Source organism: Ambystoma mexicanum, chromosome 13 (genome assembly GCF_040938575.1).
Source record: "Ambystoma mexicanum isolate Mex_15411 chromosome 13, UKY_AmexF1_1, whole genome shotgun sequence".
Classification (NCBI taxonomy): domain Eukaryota; kingdom Metazoa; phylum Chordata; class Amphibia; order Caudata; family Ambystomatidae; genus Ambystoma; species Ambystoma mexicanum.
Window position 1 is genome coordinate 57,104,208 of NC_090938.1, and position 25,828 is coordinate 57,130,035.

At 46.0% G+C, this 25,828-nt stretch overlaps 1 protein-coding gene across 2 annotated transcripts in view; it reads right to left on the bottom strand.

Annotated features, from left to right (window-relative positions):
• Nucleotides 1-1,396, bottom strand: part of C13H1orf116 (chromosome 13 C1orf116 homolog) — a 70,761-nt gene extending 69,365 nt beyond the window's left edge. The window contains exon 1 of one of the 2 annotated variants that reach the window (XM_069633218.1): nt 1,239-1,396. The gene's annotated coding sequence lies outside the window, so the exon portion shown is untranslated. The remainder of the gene's footprint in view (nt 1-1,238) is intronic. The other variant, XM_069633217.1, reaches the window with a different exon arrangement.
• Between the last annotated feature and the right edge of the window lie 24,432 nt (nt 1,397-25,828).

Below are 25,828 nucleotides of genomic sequence, written 5' to 3' on the forward strand. Positions count from 1 at the left end.
GCTCAGCCCACACAGACGCGGAGCCCCCAAGGTTACCAACCGGCCCCACCCCACGTCTTTAGAGTCCCCGAGGACCCCCTCCCCCGTTTCCCCCGAATGCAGGGCACCTCCCTTTGTTGTTATTTTAAGTACCCGCCCCCTCACGCTGCGGCCACTGTTGGTGTTGGGTGAAGCAAGTTATTTGGTGTTGGAGCCGAGCCATGAATACAGATGGGACTTAAACACGGGGCGCAAGGAGTCGCCTGCTGGCTCAGTGCCAGCGCTGGAATTTGGAGCCCATCGCCTATTTGTGTGATCCTGGGCTCCTGGCTGTATTTCCGGGGTTCGCTTCCCATTGGGACACTTTTATGAAAAGGTACCTTTAGCCACAGTGCCCTGGCAAACGACTACCCCTGCGAAGACAATTCCACGCGTATGTCCAAGTCCATTGACACCTCTGCCCTCTAAAATGCCCCCTCCCTCCAAGAGGCATCAGCCCCTTTGCTTGGAGACCGGCCACAAAACAGCACCGCAGCCACACGCTATCTCCGCCCAGAGACATGGACCGGTCTGATCCGAGGGACCCTAGCCTCCAAGGTGGGGGGGCAGAACCCCTGCACACACATCTGTTCCTCCCCCCTCCATACGATGAGGGGTAAGAGGCTTAAGAGTCGTAAACCCCCCCGAGTCCGCCCCTGGGGCTTCACCCACTCCCTCGAGTGGATGTCTGATGGTAGTGGGGGCTGTCTCTTTCACCCTCTAATATCTGCACGTCTGTTTAGGGGCCAAAGGAGGGAGCAGTCTCGTGTCGCTGGGACTGGGGGTGTCTCTCGTGTCATGGTCGCGCCCGGGTGCCTGTCTCTGTCTGTACCCTGTCTAGTCTAATCCCCGTTCCTCGGGGGTGTCCCAGGGACGTCGCACACCCTGAAGGCTGTCCCAGGGGGCTTTTCTGCCACGTATAGCGTCTAGATACCGCGGCCCTTGGGGGCCCTCCCGATCACGCTTGAGCCGGTCTCGGGTGGTATATCACACACCCTCGGGTCCGTTTCCCCCAGACACGTCTGACATTGTGCGCTCTGTCTCGCGCACTCTGGATTTCCCTGGGGGTCTCTCCCTCATTTGGGTGTGGGGGTGTCGCTCGCCAGGTTGTTCCTGGAGAGGTGTCGGTACTTCGTTCCCTCGCACTATCTCGGCCATTTCACTTACTCTCTCCCCCCCCAACTCTTCCTCATCACACTCCTCTGCCCCTCAGCACTCACCCGCTCTCCGCGACAGGTCCTCTCTGGCTGATAATGGCCCTCCTGCTCCAGGCGGGTCCCTTCTTCCCGATAGTGGCCCGGCTGCTTCTCCTGCTCTGAGCCTCGACCTCTGCCACACTCCTCGTGCACAGGTGCGCTCCTCACCTGTCCCCGGGCTCCCAACCAATCACAGAGCTCTGACCGAGGGTGGGCGGGCCGGACGGCTGCACTCCCACTAACCAGAGGCCAAGGGTTGACTGGAGCCCCGCCAATGGCAGGGAGGAGCCTGCGGTCCGCCCGCGAGCCGAGCGAGAGCTATGGGACAGATGGATGTAATGCACGGTGCACCGAGTACAGTGCCCACCCCAAAAAAATACACAGGCCTATACAGACATAAAGTGGCCACGCTGTGACATGTGCACTGTGGCGTGGAGGGCTGCATGGCAGACAGTGCACCGTGGAACCCGACCTTCGGGAAAGTACAGCCCCTATGCTTGAAATCATGCGGGTTCCGGTGTTGTATCCTTGCAAATTATCAGCGCTTTTGAAAGACCGGCGGGGCTGGGGCACAGTCAGTCACATGCCGGGTTCCAAGGGATGTGGGAGCTTGGATGGCAGTCCATCACACCAGCCACACTCGTTTGACACCTGTACGGAGGGTATTCCTTGTGGGAGGCCGGAAGGGCTGGACCAGAGTCAAGCACGTGTCCGCCTCCCCAGGGCCGTGGCTTTGGATTGGAGGGCAGGGGAGCAACAGATTCGACGAACCAGTGCCTCCGAGAGGCCGGGAAAGCTGATGCTCGAGCCATTCTCTGCTGAGAGGCTGGTAGGACTGGGTCAGAGTCAGTCTGAGGCGTTGTAGGGCTGGGAGAGCTCTTGCCACGCGGTATCTTCGCGTCCCATGCAGGCCAGTCCACTTCCCAGGCCAGTTTTTCTTCCCGAGAGGGGGCCCGACTCCACCCCACCTTGAAAGAGGGGTTTTGTCAGGGCCCCCAAGCGAGAGAGCGCTGTGTGCTGCAGGTTCTGGGCCCTTCAAGTGCAAAGAGCAGAGCCGGTCACGGCCTGCAGGGTGTTTAGATGGCAGGAAGTTGGCGGTCACTCCAGGGTGTTAGATGGGGGGCGGCGGCCCACTCCACAATCTTAGACAATACGGGGCGTTACATTGTCACTCCAGGGTGGTGGGAGGGCAACTCTGCAAGTGAATCCCATGTAAATGGGGCCTGCATCACAATGGGCGCAGGGGCCTGGGGGCACATAGAGGGGGGGGGGGTAAATTCCAGGAGCTGAGACAAGAACTGGGGGTGGGCGGCTGCTCCAAGCCCTGCTCGTGCGTTTACTAAATGCTAATTTGCACGGAACCTAGAATCACTATTTTGTATTCGCTTTTAGCAGAGGTCATTAAACTGACAGAGCCCTCTCGATTGAAAAGGAGGGAACCGAGGAAGCGACCCAGGGAGCAAACCTTCCAGCATACATTTACATATTCATACAAGTTCCTATATAGAGCCCCTTACCAGATTCTACCGCTTCTAAGCGCTGTAAGGAGGGGTGTGTTTGGAAGAAGGGCAGAGTCGGCCTTTGCACGGGATTCGAAACTGCAAAATTCAGGCTCGTGCCATAACACAAGCGAACACTGAACTTGTGAGATATCCCTTCTGGTTTATCTGTTATGTTGTTTGGCATTTGTGTAGCGCCTACTGCATGGGTTGTGGCATCAAAGCGCTTCACACCGATTCATATGGTTGAATTTCAGTGGTTGAAGATGGAGGCAGTGGAGTAACTTTGCTGAAAATGTTGAGGGCGGAGACGGTGGCATGACATCTAAAGTAAAGGCAACCCTGCTTAATGGTGATGTCCAAATGGTTTGCAATGAAAGTTGGGGGCACCTACAACCCCCCCCCCCATCTTAAATTACACCCATGGATCGGGGAACCAACTTTAATAAAGTAAAAATGCATTAGCAGCACTCTCCGTTTGGTCAGAGATGAAGACTGGGACTAGGCCAAGGTCACACAAGCAGAGGAGAAGGGGGGGCGGGACTTCGGCACGCGGGAACACTGTTGCACTGGGCATCACTCGACCACCATGTCACAGGAAGCAAGCACGAGAAGATCACGAGCTTTGTGACAGTAGTTACAGGTGCAAAGAATTAGTGGTCACCCGCGTCATTGTAAATCACGCGCTCTGTGTCACAATCGAGTACTTAATATTCCATGTCCCTCTTGTCTAAGAACGTTTTTAGCGCTGCAGTTATGAGTATGTGTGTGTGTCACGCACAAACATTTTAGGTTTGGCTTGCGTAGGAAGCTATTGGCACATAAACTGTTTCTAAAGGCGTGCGTTCCTAATATGACATCACGCCAGTGAACTATGAACTCATAGTGCCCCGGCATTACGTGACTGCGGGTAAATATGGCCTCTCTTCTGCAGTCCCACAACTGAACTCTTAACACGCTGTTCTCCTGTTAGACGCGGCTCCCTATCTGCAGGTCGCAGGAGCGCACACTTTAGCACGTCCAGCCCTTGGGGAGAGAGTGAAGATTGTACTTCTGGTTTCCAGTACCTTGGGGGCTACTATGGGGCACCAGTGTAAAGGAGGTCCCAAATAAAACCTGCACTCCTATCGCCCATTTTGAAGTACCAAGAACGTTCACACCAAGATATTTGCCGTATGATGAGCAAATAAACCAGCAGAGAGCCGCATTAGGGCTCTGCCCAGTGCCCATCAGAAGAACAGCACCTATTGAAGTGCCAATACCCAGAAAACCATGGACAGTAATGGATCCATTAATAAAACCCTACCAACAAATGAAACAAAATGAAGATTGCCTAAGTACAGTCCCGGAAGAAACCAAAAATGTCTTAATGGAAGACGAATGGTAACGTCACAAGGGCCCGGACAAACTCACAGATAGAAGAAATGACGACCCGAGAATGACACAAAGAGACGAAACGCCATGAGTAAGGATATTGTGAACGTAAAGTAAAAGAACGATGTCCAAATGTAAGAAAATTAACCTGTAAGCAAAATGAAGATAGTTGACCAGTTTACACCTTTAAATATGCTCGTAACCGAAAGAAGGCTAAGAAAACAGTGCAGCTTGCTATGCTTAGTAGAAGAGTAATGCGGCAAGCGCCATTATACATAATCTACCTCAAACGAAGAGCATTATTATAAGTATATTTCTACTTTGCACAAGAAGCAGAATCAACCCAGGTTACTAAAGGCCCAACAGGAAAAGATTCATATTTAGCAAAACGAGAAGAGACGGCTGAAACAAAACTCAGCAGAGGTAACTCGTGCCAGGAAAGCCAGGGTCATACCTATAGAAGAGGTGAACAGTAGCTACATCTAATTGAAACTAAGAACAGAATATCCTGCCTCTGAAAGTTCGAGTTAAGAAGATGAAGGCAAGTGGCCGGTGAAACGAGAATCAAATACACAAATTGAGAGAAAAGAGACAAATTCACGGTGTAGGAATCACGTGACCAGCCGAGCAAGAAGAAGTGAGGGCTCACACCTACGCTTGGCACCTGACCAGGCGGAGATATCAGAACATTTCCAGACAGAAGATGCAGTCGCAAGGCCAACCACAGTGAAATAATTGACACATGGCTACTAAAATGATGATTGATTGTAACCATGAGCGGAGGAAGGCCGGGTAACTAAGGGGCACCCTGCACCTCGCCGACCATTCTGAGTGCTGCTAAGCGAAGGGTAAAAGTATGAATGGGGTTGGTGCCAACCCAATCACAATGGACCAAATAATCTAGGGTCCTATAGTTAGTAGAACCAATGAGACATTGTACTTTTAGTGACATCTACAGTAGTAATTTTTGAAGGAAGGGCTTAGACGCCCACCTGCCAGTGTTTACCCAATCCCCTCACTCTGTTACCATATATATCTACCTATAGTAAAGTTACTTTTTCCTAACCAATAGAATTGCATGTTAACTTGAGTGTTACACGTCAATGATGACGATTTTTGAGTATAAATGTTACAACTTGTATGAAATTCATTGGAGTTGAAGCGAGAAGGACGATCGCATCACTGCTGATATACATAACTCACTGTTTTATGTACTTGTCATTAAACGGACTCCCTTTGTCAAACCATTGACTTGTCCTTCTTGATTGGTGTAGGAGTAATAGAACTGCACCCCCATCCATCTCAAGGGTGCAGCTATCTCGTCTTAAAGTACTTCGGAGCAAATCTCGGTTCTATGGGCTGGCCGGGGGTCTCGGAGTACACTTGGTAGCACAGATTGATGGTTATCGATTAGAATAAAACACCCATTGACCGTCGACATAAAGTAACTCTAGGTCCTCAGCAATATCACAAGTCCTTTGCCATTCGGCTGAGTAAACCGTGAAGCTGCCTGAAGACAGTGGTAGAGTAGAAATAAAATCTGTAGAACAAGGTCTGAAGGAACCCGTGTTACCCACCTCAGCCCTTCCCACTCCTACGGGCAGCTGAGTGGGAGAAAAGCCGAAGAAGGCAGTGACGAAGGCAGTGATCCCGAGGGTCCAGAGCGGAAACATGCGAACGTTGAGTGAAAAAGACTAAGCGTTTTGGAAAAAGTGCATGCTTTAGAACAAGTAAAGGGGAAAAGGTAAGGGAGGGAGGCAGAGAAAACAAAATAGAGCTAGAAGAATGTACATATATAGGGGAAGGGAATAATGACTCAAAAATAAATAAGAAGATAGAAGAAAGATACCGGGGAGGACCCCGAGAAGAGAGACGTTACTGGGGAGGACACTCGAGAAGTGAGAGGATTCGCCTTATTCCTACGCTAATATAGCAGCTGGAAGAAACTTGTATCCAGAGTCCCAAATAAAGGGGAACAAAAAGACTACCACATCGATTAAAGGCGCTGTGAAAGGGATACGTTTAAACTCCATGTCGGGGTAATTTTAGAGGCAGAGCTACATGTAACCAGCTGGTGTTCGTCTAGTCTGTTAAACGTCTGTCTTACATGTTGTTTGTTGTGATGTCATAAGTCAAAAATTTTCCTTAGAAGAACTGACTTAAATTTTATGCAATTGAATAACTTAGATATTATAATGTACGAATTGATGTTTTTTGAGTAAAATAGAAGATATAACATTTTGTGGAAAATATCGGGATTGGAGCTTGCGGTGATTGGTGCTCACTCATATTGCTGGAATTGTTTAAGTCACGTGAATCTTTGACAAATGTTATATAAGGGAAAACCGAGCAAATGTAAACATGGAGGACATAACTCCATTAGCACACCTGTGCAAACAGTTGCTGAAACATGCACCTAAGCTGAAAAAATACAGTACAGAGTGGGTTAAAGGAACCGCCCACAAAATGTTTATGCCATGGCCACAGGACGGGTCCTTATCTAAAGCTGTTTTGCAACACATGACGGCATATTGGCACGCCACATACATGGGCAAAAAGTTAGACAAATGCCTAGCTGTTCTAGAGCTTTGGAAGATGTATGAACAAGAGAAGGGAGAGGAACTGCCAATAGATTGGATACTTAATGTATGCACAGAGGGGGGTGAGATGTCTACCGTGCCACCCGCCCCATCTGAAACGAAGATTGAAGAAAATAAAGACGAGGGGTTATACCTGCTGAGAGAATTTAAAGCAACTACAGGGTATAGCAACCCGGCATGAGTCACCTACGCAAAGTAATGACCAATTTTATTGAAACTCAATGGCAAATGTGTTGATGATGTGAAACAAAAGGAGAGGCTAGACGATGTACAGAGAAAGGAGAAAGAGAAAGAATTGAGAGACGAAAGACTAAGGAAAAAAGATAGGCAAAGACGTGAACAGCTATATCGTGAAGAGCAAGAAAGAGAGCTTGATCACAAACAGAGAGCAGACAATGTTCAAGACAGACAGAATCAGCAAAAGTTAGAGGAAGAGCAAAGAATACGAGAGACGAGAATAAAGAGACAAAGGGGTGAGGAAATCCAAAGGGCAGATTAACGTAGAAACGAAAAGAAAAAGGAAGAAGATAGGGTCAGAGAAGAGGTGAGGAAGTGCAGAGAATTTGATGATGATGTAGAACGTAAGCGAAGACAGAGAGCATGCGATCTTGAATATCTGGAGAGAGAAGTTAAAAAAACCTGATCCAGTAGTAGATTGGGAAGACATTGAAGAATTCTTTCCTGAGTACGATTCAGTACCAGGCACGTCTAGGGCGAATATTGAAGATGACTTTGACACCAGAAGCATTGGAGAAACGATTGATAGAATATATGACGAAATGGGGTTAGAACAAATACCCCAAGGGGAGGGGGAAGACGAGTGCCTAGAGAGCACTCAGCATTACGACACTGAGGATGTCTTCCGAAGTAGTGGGTATAGGGAACTATCCCTGGATAGATTAGAAATAAGTAGGAATAAAGAGGATGCAAGAAGTTGCACGAGTTGGGGACAGAAAGGGAGGAGTGTGAGGAACAGGAGGAAGAGAGAGGGCGCGAGAGACGATTCCCATGGGGAAAAGGGATAAGTTGGTCAGACACTAGTGAGTCCGCGCCGAGGACAGCAGCATTAGCCACACAATCAGACCGACATGAAGAAGTATGTCACGGTCAGAGGGGGGTGTCTCCACCGCCCTATGCAAGCAGGCTTAGGACATTGCCAGGCAGGCGGCGATGTGGGAACTTTACCCCTGCAATAGACAGGAGAACAATGAGAGAAGAGAGAGAGAGCTATGCATCCCAATTTCCATTACTCGAGAAAGGGGGAGCAAGACCACAATATATTCCATGGCCACACATGGATCGAGAACATTTGAAAAACAAGCTTCCAATGCTGACATCGGGAGCCGGAAAGTGGATACATGAGTTAGAAAAAATGACAGGAGGGAACACGTTAGCTATAGGGGACATCAAAGGTCTCCTAATCGCCATACTTGGTGAGAGAGTCGATGATGTGTGGACACGGACAGGTTACCCTGATGTGACCACAATTAATACCGCACATGACGGAGGTTCATTTAACAATTGTAGAGTCGCGGTATAGAAAGCATTATGAGTGCTTTACCCAGACACTTCTGATATGGGAGCTATAATGACACGTAAAATGAAGGTCTCTGAGGATCCATTGATTTACATAAAGAATTTTCAAGACACGTGGGTGCTCGAGATCCAGGAATCTTGGGGGAAATCTATACCTGTGTTCTACCATATATTGTGCCATGGGCTGCCAGATCCAGTACAGAACAGCTCAAGAAATTGGTAGGAATCAAGGCTAAACCTTGGGCTGAAAGACAGCTGACCATGGCACACTATTGCAGACTACTGCAAGAAAAGAATCTCAAAAAGGAAGCTGCACAAAAGGGTGAGGAAGCGAAATTGGTGCAGAAGAAATTGTCAAAATATGCTCTTGAGGGAGCCATGATAACTAGCACAGCTGAATCGAGCATGCAGCAGGTCAATAACCCACAACAAAATAATCAGGGCAGTACTGGGTTTTACCCCAGAGGAATAGGATTTAGAGGAAAGAGGATGGCAGAGTAATCAGGGAGGTTTCCAGAATAATCAAGGAGGTTTCCAAAACATGCTACATGGTAATCAAGATATGTCAAATGGGCAAATAATCCGACCAACGCCAGTATGTTGGTTATGTGGAATGACAGGGCATTTAGCACGCACATGCAGAAACCAAGGCATGGTGCAGAACGGCCAAGGAACAGGAGCAGGTACGGAGAGTCCACCTGCATTTTTACAGCAGGGTGTTGCACAAAATCACATTGCGCAAGAACAAGCGCCAGGAGCACAACAAGGCTTGCAACCTCAGAATATAGTGAGTTTTCCACAAGGACAGTCCCAACAGTCACCGATGCAATTGTCACAAACGATGAGTACTAGGCAGACCGTGAACCTTGGAATTGGAAGTCACACTGGGAATGGGGGAAATCCATCAGCACAAGGTGGGCCAAAACTATATATGTACTAGGACAGCTCACTGGGAGCTCTGATGTGTTCTATCCTATCAGTGACACCAGACCCTCACTGGAAACCTAGGGTGGATGTTGTTATAGGGGATAAAGAATATTCCTTCTTAGTTGACACTCGTGCATACGTGAAGGCAAGTTTTCCTTGTCCGGCGATGCCATAAACACTCAGAGTTTCACAGGAGCTACAAGTCGTGTTCAATTCACAAATGCACTTCCAGTCTCTATAGGAGAATGTGAGATGAATGTGCCTTTATTATATTCACGACAGACCCAGTAAACATTTTGGGTCGAGATTTAATGACAAAGTTAAATACGATAATCTCGTTCACGGAGGAGGGCATAGTATGTTCAACTCCAGGAATGCACTATTCAAACGTATGCAAAGTGATTGGAGCATAGGCAGGACACACAGCTATGAGGGCTACACCATTAGAGCCAGAAATATTTGCATATGGAATACGTGTGCTAATGACAGGGCTGCCAGGTCTTGCAGACAAAATCATGAGGACCCCAGATGAGTTTCTATTTCGGCCAATAATACTGATGCATGAGGAAAAGGGACAAGTATTTCCCTTGGTGATACACACGGCTGCAGTGCGAGGGGAAAATGGCCTTGATTGATGGTTATGACAATGAAGGCTGGCAATGGTGCTCAGTAATCGCCATTGAAGAAGGATACCGATTGACTGACGTCACTGATGACAATCTGTTTGAAGAGCAAGCAGATATGGGAGAGACAATAGGGGAGGTGAGTCTCACCTTTTGGGTGAGAATGATCAAAAGGGAAGTGCCTCAGAGAATGATGTTGGCACGAAACCATCCTGAATATTTTGATGATGACATGGCCCAGGTGCCTGTCTCAGTGTGGACCACAGGACCCTATGACGTAGGCCTATTGAAAGGGGTTGGAGAAGTGAAAATTAAACTGAAACGAGGAGCAATTTTACCCAAAGTTCAACAATATCCCATGTCCAGAGAGGCAGATGAAGGGATTTTTTAGACAATTTCAGCTATGATGGAGCAAGGCATCTTAGTGACATCAGAGTCGTCATGCAATACTGCAGTTTATCTGATAAAGAAATCAAAGGCAGGGTCTTGGAGGCTAATCCAGGATTTACGTCCAATAAATGATATTGTTGAGTTTGAGTTCCCTTTAGTCCCAAACCCGGCTACAATCTTATGTAATATACCTGTTGAGGCAAAATATTACACAGTGATTGACTTGAAAAATGCATTTTTCTCAATCCCATTGCACTGTGACTCACAAGATCTGACGTCATTCATATTCAGACAGATGCGTTTGAAAACCACAAGGCTACCCCAGGGGTACTGTGAGTCTCCTATTTTTAACAGAGTCCTGCAGATGGATCCAAGCAATATTGCATTGGAAAGCGTTGTCCTGCAATATGTGGATGACATGTTAATTTGCAGCACGACAGAGGAGCAATGCAGGCACGATTCTGTTCAGCTATTGACTATACTGGCTGAGAAAGGATATAAGGTGGACAAGGAGAAGCTACAAAATTGGCAACAAGAAGTGCTGCACGTAGGCCAGCTGATCTCGCATGAGGGAAAAAGATTGACCCCAGAAAGGGCTGAAGCCATACTGAACACGGCTAAGCCACACACGATAAAACAGATGCAGAGCTTCTTAGGCCTGCGCAACTATGTCAGGCCATGGGTCTTACACCAAACCTTTGCTTCAGGCCTTAAAGAAGGACCAAGTGATGAAAGAAAAAATTGAATGGTCTGAGACCATGGAGGAAGGATTTGCTGAACTCAAAAAAGCTATTGGCACGGCACCAGTTTTAGGGATTCCCAATTATGCAGGGGAATATTACCTGTTTTCACACATGAATGGCAGCGTTATGATGGCAGTGCTCACACAGAGAACCTCATTGGGGTATAAGCCCCTGGCATACTATAGTGGGAATTTGGACCCTGTGATGAGAGGCCATTTTCTGTGCGAACAAAATCTGGCTGCCACAGCGTTCGCCATTGAAAAAGCTACTACCGTTGTAATGGGATGCTCAATGACATTGTACGTCGAGTACTCGCTATTTGCTATCCTAGAGAAGCCTAAGGGCACACCGACATCTCAGAGAGCTTCTGCTTATGAAGTGATTATATCAAATCCATCAATAAGATATTCCGATGTAAGATAGTGAACCCAGCTATGTTTATAGCAGAGCCAGTCACTGAAGGAGAACCAATACATGACTGTGCGAACTGTGAAGAATTCTATGATGAAATTCCCAGGGTGAAAGAAAATGCTTTGGCAGAAGGAGAAAGTGTCTTTATTGACGGTTCTTTGAGAATCGATCAAAATGATGGGAAAAGATATACAGGCGTCGCTGTAATGAAACACACCGCAAATGGAGAATTTCGAGTACTCCTTAGTGCACGAATACCATCTCATTATTCAGTGCAAGCTGCAGAATTATTGGCATTGATACTCACCATTGAGAAGCGCGCAGACCAGGAAGTAACAGTGTACAGTGACTCCGCCTATGTAGCATCCAAAGTGCATGCAGGCTTAGTGCGCTGGAAAAGGAGGTGCTACCTCCGAACAGACAGCACGCCAATGCAGCACGCAGCCCTATTGGATAGGCTGATCAAGGCACTACAGCTCCCAGTTGGCATAGCGGTCGTGAAATACACTGCCCACACAAAAGGGACAGATTTTATCTCACACGGAAATCACGCAGCAGACACGGAAACCAAGCGTATGGCATCCAAAAGTGAGACGATCATGGAAGTGGAAGTCACCCATATAAATGAGAGAATGATGGTTACACGGACTACACCGGAAAGCTATAACAATGTAGGGCAAACACAGTTAATGGAGCTCCCAGGGGAGGCACCACAGGAAGAGAAAAATCTATGGGAACGGCAAGGGTGTTCTTTAAACCCCTCTGAAAGCTTGTGGCGACAAGACAGCACTGGTAAACCAGTAATGCCTATAGCCCTGTTAAAATTAGTGCTGGAGCAGCTACATTATCGGGCACACATGACAAAAGAGAATCTAGCAGCAATGCTCACAGAAGACTGGCTCATACCGAACTTAACCAAGCACGTTGCATTTTTTATAGTGAACTGCATAATCTGCCAACAATTCACAGCTGGGCACACATTAAAAGTAATGAGAGGAGTCATCCCCAGGCCAAACAAGCCTTTTCAGCACTTGCATGTCGATTATGTTGGCATGCTTCAATTATGTAACGGGTACAGATACCTAATTGTTGTGGGGTGTCCATTCTGTAGATGGATAGAAGCAAGTCCCTGTACACACCCAGACTCTACCTGTGGGGCCAAATTTTTAGTGAGAGAAGTATTCCCCAGGTGGGGGTTGTGTGAAGTCATGAGATCAGATTATTGGGCTCACTTTGTAAATGAGATTTTAGAACAGATTAGCTTGATGCTTGGTATAAAGCACAAGTTCTCATCGGCGTATCATCCGCAAGGTAACGGGATCTGTGAGAAGCTCAACAGCTTATTAAAGGAAAGGATAGCCACGTTGACGCTTACTCTTAAGAAAGGGATGGTTGCACTGCCTTTCCTTGGCACTGTCTGCACTCAGAAACCAACCTGGTTCTGACCATCATATTACACCACACGAAATAGCCACAGGAAGAAGAATGCGCACTCCCCTGACACCCCGATATAGAGCTAGATGTGATGCCCAGTCGACTGGAGAAATCTTAGGGTCTGAAATGCAAAATTACCTGAATTGCATGACATCTTGCCTTACTGTAATTTCAGACCAGCTGCAGCGATGACGAAAAGGGTGCAGGGCAGCAGCGAACAAAGAAGGAGATACTGCTACAGGCGCAGCTCAAGGACTTTATGTCCCATCCGTTTCCCTTGGAGATACCGTCCTGGTAAAGAACCATACGAGAAAAAGGCGGGACAAGCCAAGATTTATTGTTCCCTTCATAGTGTAAGACAGCACTCCTTCCGCAGTGAAACTACAAGGCAGGAGAGTTTGGATTTTTCTAGGCGATATCAAACCCTACATTGGAGAAGGCCCCCTGCCTGCACCCCAGCGCAAGGAGACTACGAGCAACCACAGCACGTGCAGATGAGATCCATGACGAAGAAAAAGGACGCATGAGCAACAGCAAAATAAAGACAAAGGAACTGTTGTGAGATAGTTGTGGTTTCACTTTTGACATTCCTCTGAGCAAAAAAGAGGATGAGGACAGATAACCTTGACACTCTGTGCATCCTAGTTGCAGGGTGAAGAAGACAATTGCACTTATAAACCACAACATAGTTGTTGAATTTGAATTTTGGATTGAGACACATTAAAACCGTGACGAGAAAATAATATACCAAATTTTGATCGAGGACACATAAATTGGAAGACAATACACTATTCCACACAGAGACTTTGTTTGAAATCACTTATGGTGTCCCACAGTAGCGACATCACCAAGGATGTTGTGACATACTTCAATCTAGTGCTAAGATCGTACCCGTCATTGGTGGGGAGGCTCACCAGTGTCACTGACTTTCGTCAAGATCCTGGAAACAAAAAGACAAAAAGAGTGCTTACTGTAATTGCCGAACAATTCCTCCTACTTCCTGAATACAGCGAGGAAAAGCCAAATGTCCCAAGCAACGAAGGAAGTAAATGAGCTTGTCATTACATTGTTCTTTCGCCTAATCGAAGACTGTCCAAATCTTGTTGGACGAATGACAGACGTACTCATGTTTCTTTGAGATCCAGTGAATGCAGAACATCTGAGCACACTCCTAAATAACATTGTGATCTTAGTTGCACTCCACGCAAACGGAACGTGCAGACATTGTTTACATTGAAGTGAAAGCATACATCAGCAGAACGGGACAAAATCCCTGACGCCCGAAGACAGTAGATTGGTCAGCAATGTTTGCTTTCACTTAATCACTGATTTTTCAGAGCTAGTGAGGAGACCTGTAGATGTTGACGTCCTCACATTCATCAGAGATCCAGCTAATTCTACATAGATGGGCATGCTCTTGCATGGCATTGTGATGCAAGTGGAACTTTCTAACCATCAACAGAACGGTTTGAGAAGATTTTAGACTTTCCGCCGAGGGTCAGATCGAGAGAGTATTGACAGAGATTTCCTTTCTCATTTTCTATTGACAAAGACAATATGTCTTCAGGACTGAAGCAGATAAGAGGCATAGACTGGGAACTGACATACTTTGAACATGCACAGTCAAGAGACTTGCTGAATTGTTGCATAATTTGACACCTCCCATTGCCTAATAAAAGAACTGTATCCCGAGATAATAAACAATTCATCAGTCACAAGAGGGGGGACTTAACACAGAATCTGAAAGACAATATTGTTTAAGGGAGTTTTGTAAAAGTTAACATTTGGCGAATGATCGAGATGGGAATCCAGAGCAGCAATCTCATCCTCCTGCTGGAGGAAAAACGTCCATCTTTCTCTGGAAGCAAATGCTGGCGCCTGACCTACAGGGGCATAATGTATTTGTGTATTATATTCATCATTGTTTTACTGTCATTAATGATTTTCATTGGTGCACAAAGCGTTCCAATTCCAGTGCACCCACCTAATGACGTGCGCATGAAACCCACAAAAGTACCCAGACCTTACATAGTCATTCCAGTCGCTAGAAGATCTGATGGTGGAAGGAATGAACTTGAGATGGATGTGATTAGAAATGACACACACACACTTGTGGTAACAAACAAAAGGAAAAGCCGGAGACAGGGTCGGCAAAGTGTGAGTGAAAAAAGGTTACTGACAACCACACGCATGCAAACACAGAATGCACACGCAGTAGGCCTAGTGTCAATGACTGCAGAACCACAATCCAAAGCATTAGAGATGAAGAGGCTGCCTACTATGAGAAACTCCACAACAGATGAAGTGAAAAGACAGATGGAAGAAGCTGAATTCCTGAAGAAACAAGAGGAGCTAAGGTATAAAACCACAGAGACAGCATTGACAAACGTATATGCTCCAGTGAAAGGGACAAGTACAAGTTCTACAATACAGCCATATACCGCACCAATGTCAGGGTCGATGAGGTGGGCATTTATAACTGGCAGGAAAAAGATATATGAGGACAAGGAAAGAATTGCCAGACTTTTGTCTACTCAAATGGCACAGATGAGGAGGCCTGCACCATGGACCAGGATACCTGAGAATCCTCCAGCAAGAAGGAGCCATACAGATGCATTCAGGGATGAAGTTATAGCAAACTACATGAAAACCTAAAGACTCAAGAGAAGCATGCATGGAAACGACAACAGACTAAGCGATTACTTAGACAGCACAGCACATTTGGGAAACAACATTTGGTACCAGCACATGAAAGAAGTTGGAAGACGAGGTTCAGAAGGGGAATGCTTTGTTTGTGCACTCCTACCATACAGCATGGGGAAGTCTAAGATCTTTGTAGCTGTAGAAATTGATGTCCAGACAACACACTGTCTTTCACACGTAGCCATGTGCATGTGCCAGTTGCCCCTAATATGGGCAACTGAAACAGCCTATCCCGATGAAGACGATTATGTTCAAGACATTAAGACAAGAAATAGAGCTGAAACTAGAAATCACGTGATTAGTTACGAGAAGCCTGGAGTTAAAGAAGCAGAAATCAGAAGAGAAGCAAATCAGTAGCTAAATGTCCAAGAAAAAACTCCATACGTGGCTCAAAGTTGGAAGAAAAGAGGCCAAATGCAGTTTTGGGGAACAGTGCTTTCACCAGATGAATGGGAGAAAGGAGTAGTAATATGTAGAGCCTGGATGATCACTGGTCATTACCAAGGCACCATTGACATCGTACAGAATAGATGCAAGCCATTGTGGCCAAAACTTGCAAGACTGCTGACATGGGTCGAAGACAGAGGAGAACCCTTGCAGATAGTGCCAGTGGAGAGCTCAAAATTCTGCTTCAGGAATAAAGGCACTAGAAAAAAGGGAGAAAATCGGAACTGTGGACGAGTTTTTGAAGCCCCAGGAATGGTGCACGGAACTGCAGTAATTATGGATCATTATTGGGCATGTGGATCCAAAGTATACATCAGATTGCCGAGAAACTGGGGAGGTATATGCACAACAGTGAATGAGCTTTGGTGATCCCGAAAAGTGATCTGAATATTGAATTTTCTGAAAGCAGATGCTTACCTGAGGAAAAAGAGATCTGTGGAACTGCTAACTCAGATGAAGAGAGAAAATTATTTCTCTGACAAATCAGAAGAAGCTTTCCATGCAATTCCGTATGAACACAGGCTGTTTAGTCTCACCTCATCAGTGTTCACAACAATTTTTATGCCAAGATTTCAAGTTGGAGCAAATACTAAATGGTTGCAGATAACCAGGTGAGAATTACTACAGACCATCAACACGACAATAAAATGATTCAATGCAATCGAGGAAGAGTTAAGAGCCATCCGACTGATGACTCTCCAGAACAGATATGTGCTTGACATGATCACAGCCATGGATGGAGGAGTTTGTGCAAAAATTGGAGAATCATGTTGCACATTCATACTTTCTCACGATGAGGAAAATGGAACCCTAAAAGAAGCCATAGGCATGCTGACGAAGCTGCAGAACCAGATGATTGACTAGACTGACGAGGTTGATGATGACAGCTGGTTTGGATCAATATTCTCATGGGTCCCACAATGGATGGCAGATGCATTCAAGTTTCTGGAAGCCCTGCTAGTGATGATATTGCTAGGATTTTGTGTTATCAAGATAATAATCTCTCAATGCCAGAAAACTGTGAAAAAAGCCATAGGGATGAAGATCATGATTGATGTCAATCCAGGATGTATGCCCAAAGACCTGACTGATGAAGAAATAAGAGACTTTGTGAAGGCCAACATTCACGCACCAGAAGGAACAACATTTCTCTATCCCAGGAAACATCAAAACTATGTCGGAAGATGGGTTTACTGCAGCCCAAATGGACAATGTCAATTGATAACATGGAATAAAGACGAACATGTAAGGACAGCAGGAAGCCTGAAAGGAGTAATAAAAATATGGACTCCAAAGAGACACTTTGTAATGCATCGACCTTGGAAGGTTTGGAACCGATGGAAGTACACCTAACATGGATGCTGGAAGCTTCGTGTTGCGGTCTATGCATCATGCAAGATGGCCGCCAGCATGTATTTACGCACAACGCACCAGTGCTCCGATGCGTTGTATCAAAGTACTTTCGTATCTTACCAGCACTGTGTTTCTGAATCTCTTGCTACCTATTATTGCTTCCTGTTGTTTATTCTTCTCTCTTCTTCCACTATCTTACACAGAGGTTTACGTACTATTTTTTGGGTAGCTTTCCTTTATACGGTTGGATCCCTTATACGGTTAGATCCCTGTTAATCACACTTTGAGGTTTGTTCTTTAACTCCTCAATCTCTGTATCTATCCTTCCTGCTACATACCTTGCTTACTTTCTCCCTGACCACCGTTTCTTTTCTACTTACTTCGTTTCTTCCACCTGGAGTTTCTTCTCTCTAGTTACAGTCTAACCTTTCTAGGCTACTGATCATCAGTTTGTTGGTTCACTGTCTTGGCGTTCTTCTACGATCTGGCCATTTTCCTGTGCTCCTAGTGTGCCCCAGTACCTTCGGCACCACCGGCTACTATAAACTTCCCTTTGGACACGAATTCTCAGTTCTCTCGATCATACTACACAGAAGAAGGGACTGGACTTGCTTCTACTCTTCTACCCAACCTGAAGAAGACCATTCACACAGGGTTTTTTCAGCTTACGGCTTTATCCTTGGAACAGCGGGTTGGCTCCTGGGATTTGGTTCCTATCCGGTCACGGTGGCCTTCGGGGAGTCACGCCCATATTTGCATCAAAGAAGGAGTAAAGAAACCAGAAAGACACGAAGGAAAAAGAAGACGGAACTCCGAGAAGATTCCGCTGGTGATTCAGGTGAGGAGGAGTTGGAAAGGATGGAAACCAGGGTTGCAAGTTTTGACACACTTCTTCAGACCATCATGTATAGATCCAGAAGATGAAGAAGGAAGGAACCCAGGTGATGAAGTGAAAATGAATACAGAAGAACCGAGTAAGATGAATCCAAAGACGGAAGTGAAAGTGGTCGATGAATCGCCCAGAGGGGGGAGTGTAAAGGAGGTCCCAAATAAAACCTGCACTCCAGTCGCCCTTTTTGAAGTACCAGGAACGTTCACACCAAGATATGTGATGTATGATGACCAAATAAACCAGCAGAGAGCCACAGTAGGGCTCTGCCTAGTGCCTATCAGAAGAACAGCATCTATTGAAATACCGATACCCAGAAAACCATGGACAGTAATGTATCCATTAAGAAAACTCTACCAACAAATGAATCGAAATGAAGATTGCCTAAGTACAGTCCCGGAAGAAACCAAAAAGGTCTTAATGGAAGATGAATGGTGACGTCACGAGGCCCGGGCAGACTCACAGATAGAAGAAATGACGACCCGAGAATGACACAAAGAGACAAAACGCCATGAGTAAGGATATCGTAAACGTAGAGTAAAAGAACGATGTCCAAAGGTAAGAAAATTAACCTGTAAGCAAAATGAAGATAGTTGACCAGTTTACACCTGTAAATATGCTTGGAACCACAAGAAAGCTAAGAAAACAGTGCAGCTTGCTATGCTTAGTAGAAGAGTAATGCGGCAAGCGCCATTATACATAATCTACCTCAAACGAAGAGCATTATTATAAGTATATTTCTACTTTGCACAAGAAGCAGAATCAACCCAGGTTACTAAAGGCCCAACAAGAAAAGATTCATATTTAGCAAAACGAGAAGAGACGGCTGAAACAAAACTCAGCAGAGGTAACTCGTGCCAGGAAAGCCAGGGTCATACCTATAGAAGAGGCGAACAGTAGCTACATCTAATTGAAACTAAGAACACAATATCCTGCCTCTGAAAGTTCGAGTTAAGAAGATGAAGGCAAGTGGCCGGTGAAACGAGAATCAAATACACAAATTGAGAGAAAAGAGACAAATTCACGGTGTAGGAATCACGTGACCAGCCGAGCAAGAAGAAGTGAGGGCTCACACCTTCGCTTGGCACCTGACCAGGCGGAGATATCAGAACTTTTCCAGACAGAAGATGCAGTCGCAAGGCCAACCACAGTGAAATAATTGACACATGGCTACTAAAGTGATGATTTATTGTAACCATGATCGGAGGAAAGCCGGGTAACTAAGGGGCACCCTGCACCTCGCCGACCATTCTGAGTGCTGCTAAGCAAAGGGGAAAAGTATGAATGGGGTTGGTGCCAACCTAATCACAATGGACCAAATAATCTAGGGTCCTATAGTTAGTAGAACCAATGAGACTTTGTACTTTTAGTGACATCTACAGTAGTAATTTTTGAAGGAAGGGCTTAGACGCCCACCTGACAGTGTTTAGCCAATCCCCTCACTCTGTTACCATATATATCTACCTATAGTAAAGTTACTTTTTCCTAACGAATAGAATTGCATGTTAACTTTTGAGTGTTACACGTCAATGATGACGATTTTTGAGTATAAATGTTACAACTTGTATGAAATTCGTTGGAGTTGAATCGAGAAGGACGATCGCAGCACTGCTGATATCCATAACTCCCTGTTTTATGTACTTGTGATTAAACGGACTCCCTTTGCCAAACCATTGAGTTGTCCTTATTGATTGGTGTAGGAGTAATAAATCTGCACCCCCATCCATCTCACGGGTGCAGGTATCTTGTCTTAAAGTGCTTCTGAGCAAACCTCGGCTCTATGGGCCGGCCGGGGGTCTCGGAGTACAGCAGATTCCCCCATCATGCAAGCAGGGATTTGCGTCCCCCCATTTCAGTGCTTCCACCTAGACCCCACGTATCCTCAGTCTGAAAATAAAATGCATGAACCCCGAACCGAAAATTCATATTCCACTTCCTACTTCCCAGGGAGTATGAAAGAGAAGGGAAACAATTCCACGGACTCTTCTGTTCTGTTCTTAGCTCCTGTCCCTATGTCTTGAGGATTAACTCTTGAGATCCTAAGATGCTTAAATGACAAGTGAGCGTGCGCATGGGGCATGGTTGCTGAATGGAGCATGCTCAGTGTGGGCACTGTGACGGAACTAGCGAGGTCGCCAATACTTCACCGGGGGAAATTTTCTCTCATGTGTGCAGGGAAAGGCAGAAGCTCCCTGAGTCTGACCCTGGTGATGGCTATCTGTGGATGGACCACATAAGGGAAGACAACCCTCAGAGAGGTGGAGTAGACTTGTTGGGTCAAGGCAGACATTTCCATGTTTCCTAAGCCCTCTGTTAACACCCACTTGCCTCCCTATTCCTTTATGGCATACTGTAGTGTGGGTGTACAACCTCCAGTCATGACCAATCACCAGCTGTATTTACATTTGCCTTTGCTTGATAACACTAAGACGAGGAAGAGGACTGGAGTAATGACGATCACTAGAACCAGAAAGCAAACACTGCATTCTAGTTGTTGGGAAAGGTTAACAGGGCCCGGGACATTTAAAAACACCACACCTTCAGCAAAAGAGACTCCTTTCTTCCGATGCGGAGAATCTGCTGGAGGTGCAGTCCGGGGAAGTCTGGAAGCACACTTGTGCCCCGGACAGAAGGGGCTATCAGGTGAAGATGGAGGCAAAGCAGGAACCGGTAAACAGACAGGACACCCTCTGAGCTGGCAAGCAAGCCACAGCGAGAACCGTGAGATGCCGAAGCAGCAGATTCAGACAGGTGAGCCCATGCTGGGGCGCTTCATGGCAGATGCTGCGTACCGTTAATGAACCTGGTAAGCCCAAACGAGGACGCTGGCATACCGAGGCGATGGAGCAAAGAATGAAGAGGGGGTCGCTGACCCAATATATGAAAAGTATAATTAAATAATCGAGGAACTATTGTGCATTAGGGCCAAAACCGGCCCATAAAGCTGGGGGTTTCCCAATAGCACTTTAAGATGAGGCAGCAGCACCCTTGAGATGGATGCGGATGGAGATTAATACTCTAGCATCAAATCAATAATGACATCTCAATAGTTTGGTAAAGCTAGTCTGTTTAATGACAAGTACAAAAAAACGGGGAGTTCGATGAATATCAGTAATCACTCGGTCTTCCTTCTTGCGTCAACTCTAACGAACTTCATAAAAAAACCACATCTTTTATACTAAAAACTTGTCATCGCTGATGTGTAATGCTTAAAATGTTGCATGCAATTCTATTGGTTATAGAAGGTAACTTTACTATTGGTACTATATCTGTATACGATAGTGGAGTGAAAAAGATTCGATAACTAGTTTCAGGTGGGGCATCTAAGCCCTTTCTTCAGAATGGCTACTGTGGACGTCACTAAAAGTATGACGTCCCATTGGTTCTACAAACTATAGGATCCTAGATTACTTGGTCCATTGTGATTGGGTTGGCACAACGTCCCCTTGTACTTTTCCACTGGCTTAGCAGCATGCAGAACGGTCGGCCAGGTACGGGGTGCTCGCCCGCTCTCCCACCCTCCCACCAACCAACCAGAACCACCATCCAGCACTGCCCCAATGGCCATGTGTCAATTAATTTCCTGTTGGTAGGCCTCGATGCTGCCTCTCTGTCTGGGAGAGTTCAGATATCTGTGCATGGAACAAGGCTGCGCATAGGTGTGAAGGCCTCAACTCTTCTTGCTTGGCAAGTCACGTGTTCAGGCACCGTGAAATCATCTCTGTCTCCATGCAATTAGTGTATTTGATTTTAGCTTTCTGCCCACCAAATGCCTTCTGCTGCTTATCTTGATTCCTTTGAACAGGATACTCTGCTCTTGGCGTCATAAATTGTATCTCCTATTCGTCTGTCTCAGCTGATATGACCTTGGCTTCTTTGCACGGGTTTCATGCATCTGAGTTTTGTTTCTGTCCTTAGCGTTCGATTCCCATGTTGAGGGTCTCCTCTCCTGTGGCCTCTAGTAACTTGCGGGTGATTCTGCTCTTGTGCACAGTGGAAATATACGTTATATATATAAAGTGCTCCTTTTGAGGTAGATATGTATAGGAAGCGCTTGCCGCAATCTATCTCTACTAAGCATAGCAAGCCGCATGATTTCCTCAGCTTTCTTGCAGTTCCAAGCATATGCACACGTGTAAACTGGTTGCATATCATTATCGCTCTTATGGCATAAGCTTCTTACTTGACATCACTCATTTTGCTTCAAACTCAGGATGTCTCTTCTCGTCATTCACAGGTCGTCATTTTCTTTATCTGTGAGTCAGTCCGGTAGAACTGTGCTGGTTTCTTCTACACTTGGTACTTTATGTTGAAACTTTGGAAAGGAGCTACATGTGATTGGCTAAAAGACATGTTCCCCTTCACGTTAGTGTGTGAGGGTCAGGTAGTATTTTGGACACAGGGCAGAGAACTTGTTGTTTTGGATGTTCTAACACAGGTGGTCCTTAGTTTTGTTAAGGCAGGGAAATCCCTCCTAGAGTTAGTGATTTCCTCATCCCTCGCTCTAATTCGATCAATAAGTCTTTTTAACAATCACCATAGTGCCCCTGTGTCAGAGTCTCACTCTTCATCCGTCACAGCACTCTGAAGAGCACACGCTGCAGATTGGGACTTTTTGAATTTTCTTATGGAGATGTGCATTTTTAGCTCTCGGTACAGTGAAAAATGGTCTGAAGCCATCTTGTCACCTAGTGCTGAGGTGAATTCCTGAAGTCCTGGTGTAGCCCTTCTAGGCACTACATAACAGATCATAACCACATTGAGTGTTGAATCGAGTAGACTCAATTCATGAAAATAAACTACTTTTACTACAGAGTATCATCAGCCGGCACCAGTCACCTGATCTTGCAATACGCAGAGGCATGATTTTCATCACTGCATCCCTCCCAGCTGGTCTTCGTGCTTCTTCCACTGCATCCTTCCCCTTCTTCAAATTTCTTGGCACAGTCCATTTTCTTCTTCCAGTGTGCAAGTGTTCTGCATTTAAAACATAGCAGAGCCCTCAACTGTAGACAGTTGCCTTGCCTAGGTGTTGATTGACTGTGTATAAAACCCATTCCCCCTCTTGTGCTGCAAACCCCAGAATGCAGCAGAGTCACACAAAAAATGTGCCTCCGCTGTCACACAGTTGTAGTGGAGGTCCCAGACATGGCCTGCACACCTGCCCCTCATTTCGAGGTACCAGGAACGGACTCGCCAAGGTATGTGACGTATGAGGAGCAGATGAACCAACAAAGAACTGCACGGGGACTCTGCCCAGTTTACATCAGAAGATCCATACCTGTAGAAGCGCCCATAACCAGACAGCCCTGGGCGGCACGGTACCCTATCAGACAGCCATACCAGCCGCTGAGACGAAATGAAGAGTACCTACAGACGGTCCATGAAGAGACCCAAAGAGCTGTAATGGAAAGCCAGTGGAAATGACACAAGGGCCTGGACAGACTCGCGAATGAACGAAGCAGCTATCGAAGATAGCACGCCAGTGCGAGTAGCTATGAAAATAGATGTAATGGACACAGGAAAGAGACGATGTTAAAACATGAGGAAACGTTGCTATGAGACAAGATGGAAGTAACCAACCAGTTAAACGCGTGTAAATAGGCTTGGAACGCAAGAAGCTAAGAAAACGATACTGCTTGCAATGCTTAGTAGAAGAATAGAGCGCAAGCGCCAACTATATCTACCTCAATAAGGCACGCTATACCAATGCGACTCCATTTTGTAAAAGCAGAAGAATGTCCAGGCGGCCAGAGGCCTACCAGGCCAGGTTTCATATCCCAGCCAAAGCCATGAGAAGGAGTGGAATCGAAACTCAACAAAGAGCAGCTCATGCCTGGGAAATCAAGGTCAACCAGAGAAAGGGAGGGAAGCGTCAGCTAACAGGAATCGAAACTTCAGAGCATACCAGCCTGACCCGTCAAGGTCAAGATAAGGGAGGCCCATGCAGGTGGTGAGGCCGAAAACAGAATTAAATACACTAAAAGCTGGAAACTGAAGCTGACAAGACAGACGCAAAGAATTACCAACGTCTGATGTCACCCAGATCCAAGGGTGCCATAACTTCTCCAGATAAGAGGCTACAGTTTTGAGGCCATGCCCAGCCAACTAATTGACACATAGCCCCAAGATACAGATTGATGGAACGGAGGCAGGGTGAAACTTGGGACACCAGGAACCTGGGTGTCCATTCTGCATGCTGCTAATTAAAAATGGAAATGTATGTGTAGGGGTGTAACCTGCCCAATCACAGTGGACCAAGTTATCTATGGTCCTATATATCGTAGAACCAATGAGACTTTGTACTTGTAGTGACGTCTATCACGTAGGATGTAGAGGGAGGGGTGTAGACGCCCACCCGATAAGAGTTATCCAATCCACTTGCTCCATTATCATATACAGATATAACACCTATATTTAAGTTACCTTTCCTAATCAATGACTAAGCATGACAAGTTTTTTAGAATTAGACGTCAATGATGACGAGTTTTGTGTATAAAAATTGCTGTTCAACTGAAGTTCGAGGAAGTCGGAGCGAGACAGGTGATCGCAACAATGCTGATTCCCAACTGCTTCCCTGTTTGATGTACTTGTCATTAAACGGACTTCCCTTTGCCAAATAGTCCTCATTATTGAGTCGTGTGGGAGTAAGTGATCCTGCACCCCCATCCCTCACGTGGTGCAGCTAACTTTTCTTAAAGGTACTAGAGGGTGAGCACTGACCTATGGGCCCGTCGTTGGATATCTCGTCCTCTTTTACACTGTCACTGACATACCAGTCCCCTCTACGCCTGAACACCACTCTCTGCATGAGTTTCATGATGTTTTACACTAGTCATTTCTCCCAGTAATTGAATAGTCTCCTAAGTCTAACTACTATTTCTATATGCAATGTAATGTTGTTTTTATTTTCATGTTTGCACAGACTACAGTCTTCATGAGGACCTTCCACCTCCTCAGTGCTTGGAAGCCATAACAACGGCAGTAGGTGCTATACAAATATCAAATAACATAACATAAACAAGACCACCTCTGGATTTACTTGTTTCATGAACAACTCTTGGAGGGAACCTCCAGCCTCTTGATTTCTTTGAGGGATTACCTTTTTCACTGCTTCTTGTGCACCCAACAGGCAATGTTCTAGTTTACACCCTGGGTGGGATTCACAGTACACTCATTCGAACAAGTTCTCTGCGTGTTCAGACCACTACGATGGGGGTCGACAGAGTATAAAAATCAATTAACGTAACATAAGGCACACTTCATAGGGGCCACTAGAAATCTCTCAAAACATGGATTTTTCAACACCACCTGACCCAGTATGAATCCCAATGGATGCACATACTGAGGCACAGACCTTAACTCACAGTACTGCGCTACAGTCAAAAGATGGCCGTCCAAATGCTGTTCACTGAGATGACAGGTGATCGCAACAATGCTGATTCCCAACTGCTTCCCTGTTTGATGTACTTGTCATTAAACGGACTTCCCTTTGCCAAATTACTGGATATCTCGTCCTCTTTTACACTTGGTAGCAGAGGATTGTTTCGGCCATTTATTATGGATTATTGATTAATATAGTTATAAGACACCTATAGACCGACGGCACGAAGTAACTCTAGGCCTTCGGCAACATCACGAGTCCTTTCGCCATTCTGGCTGAGTAGGCTGAGAAGCTTCCCGTG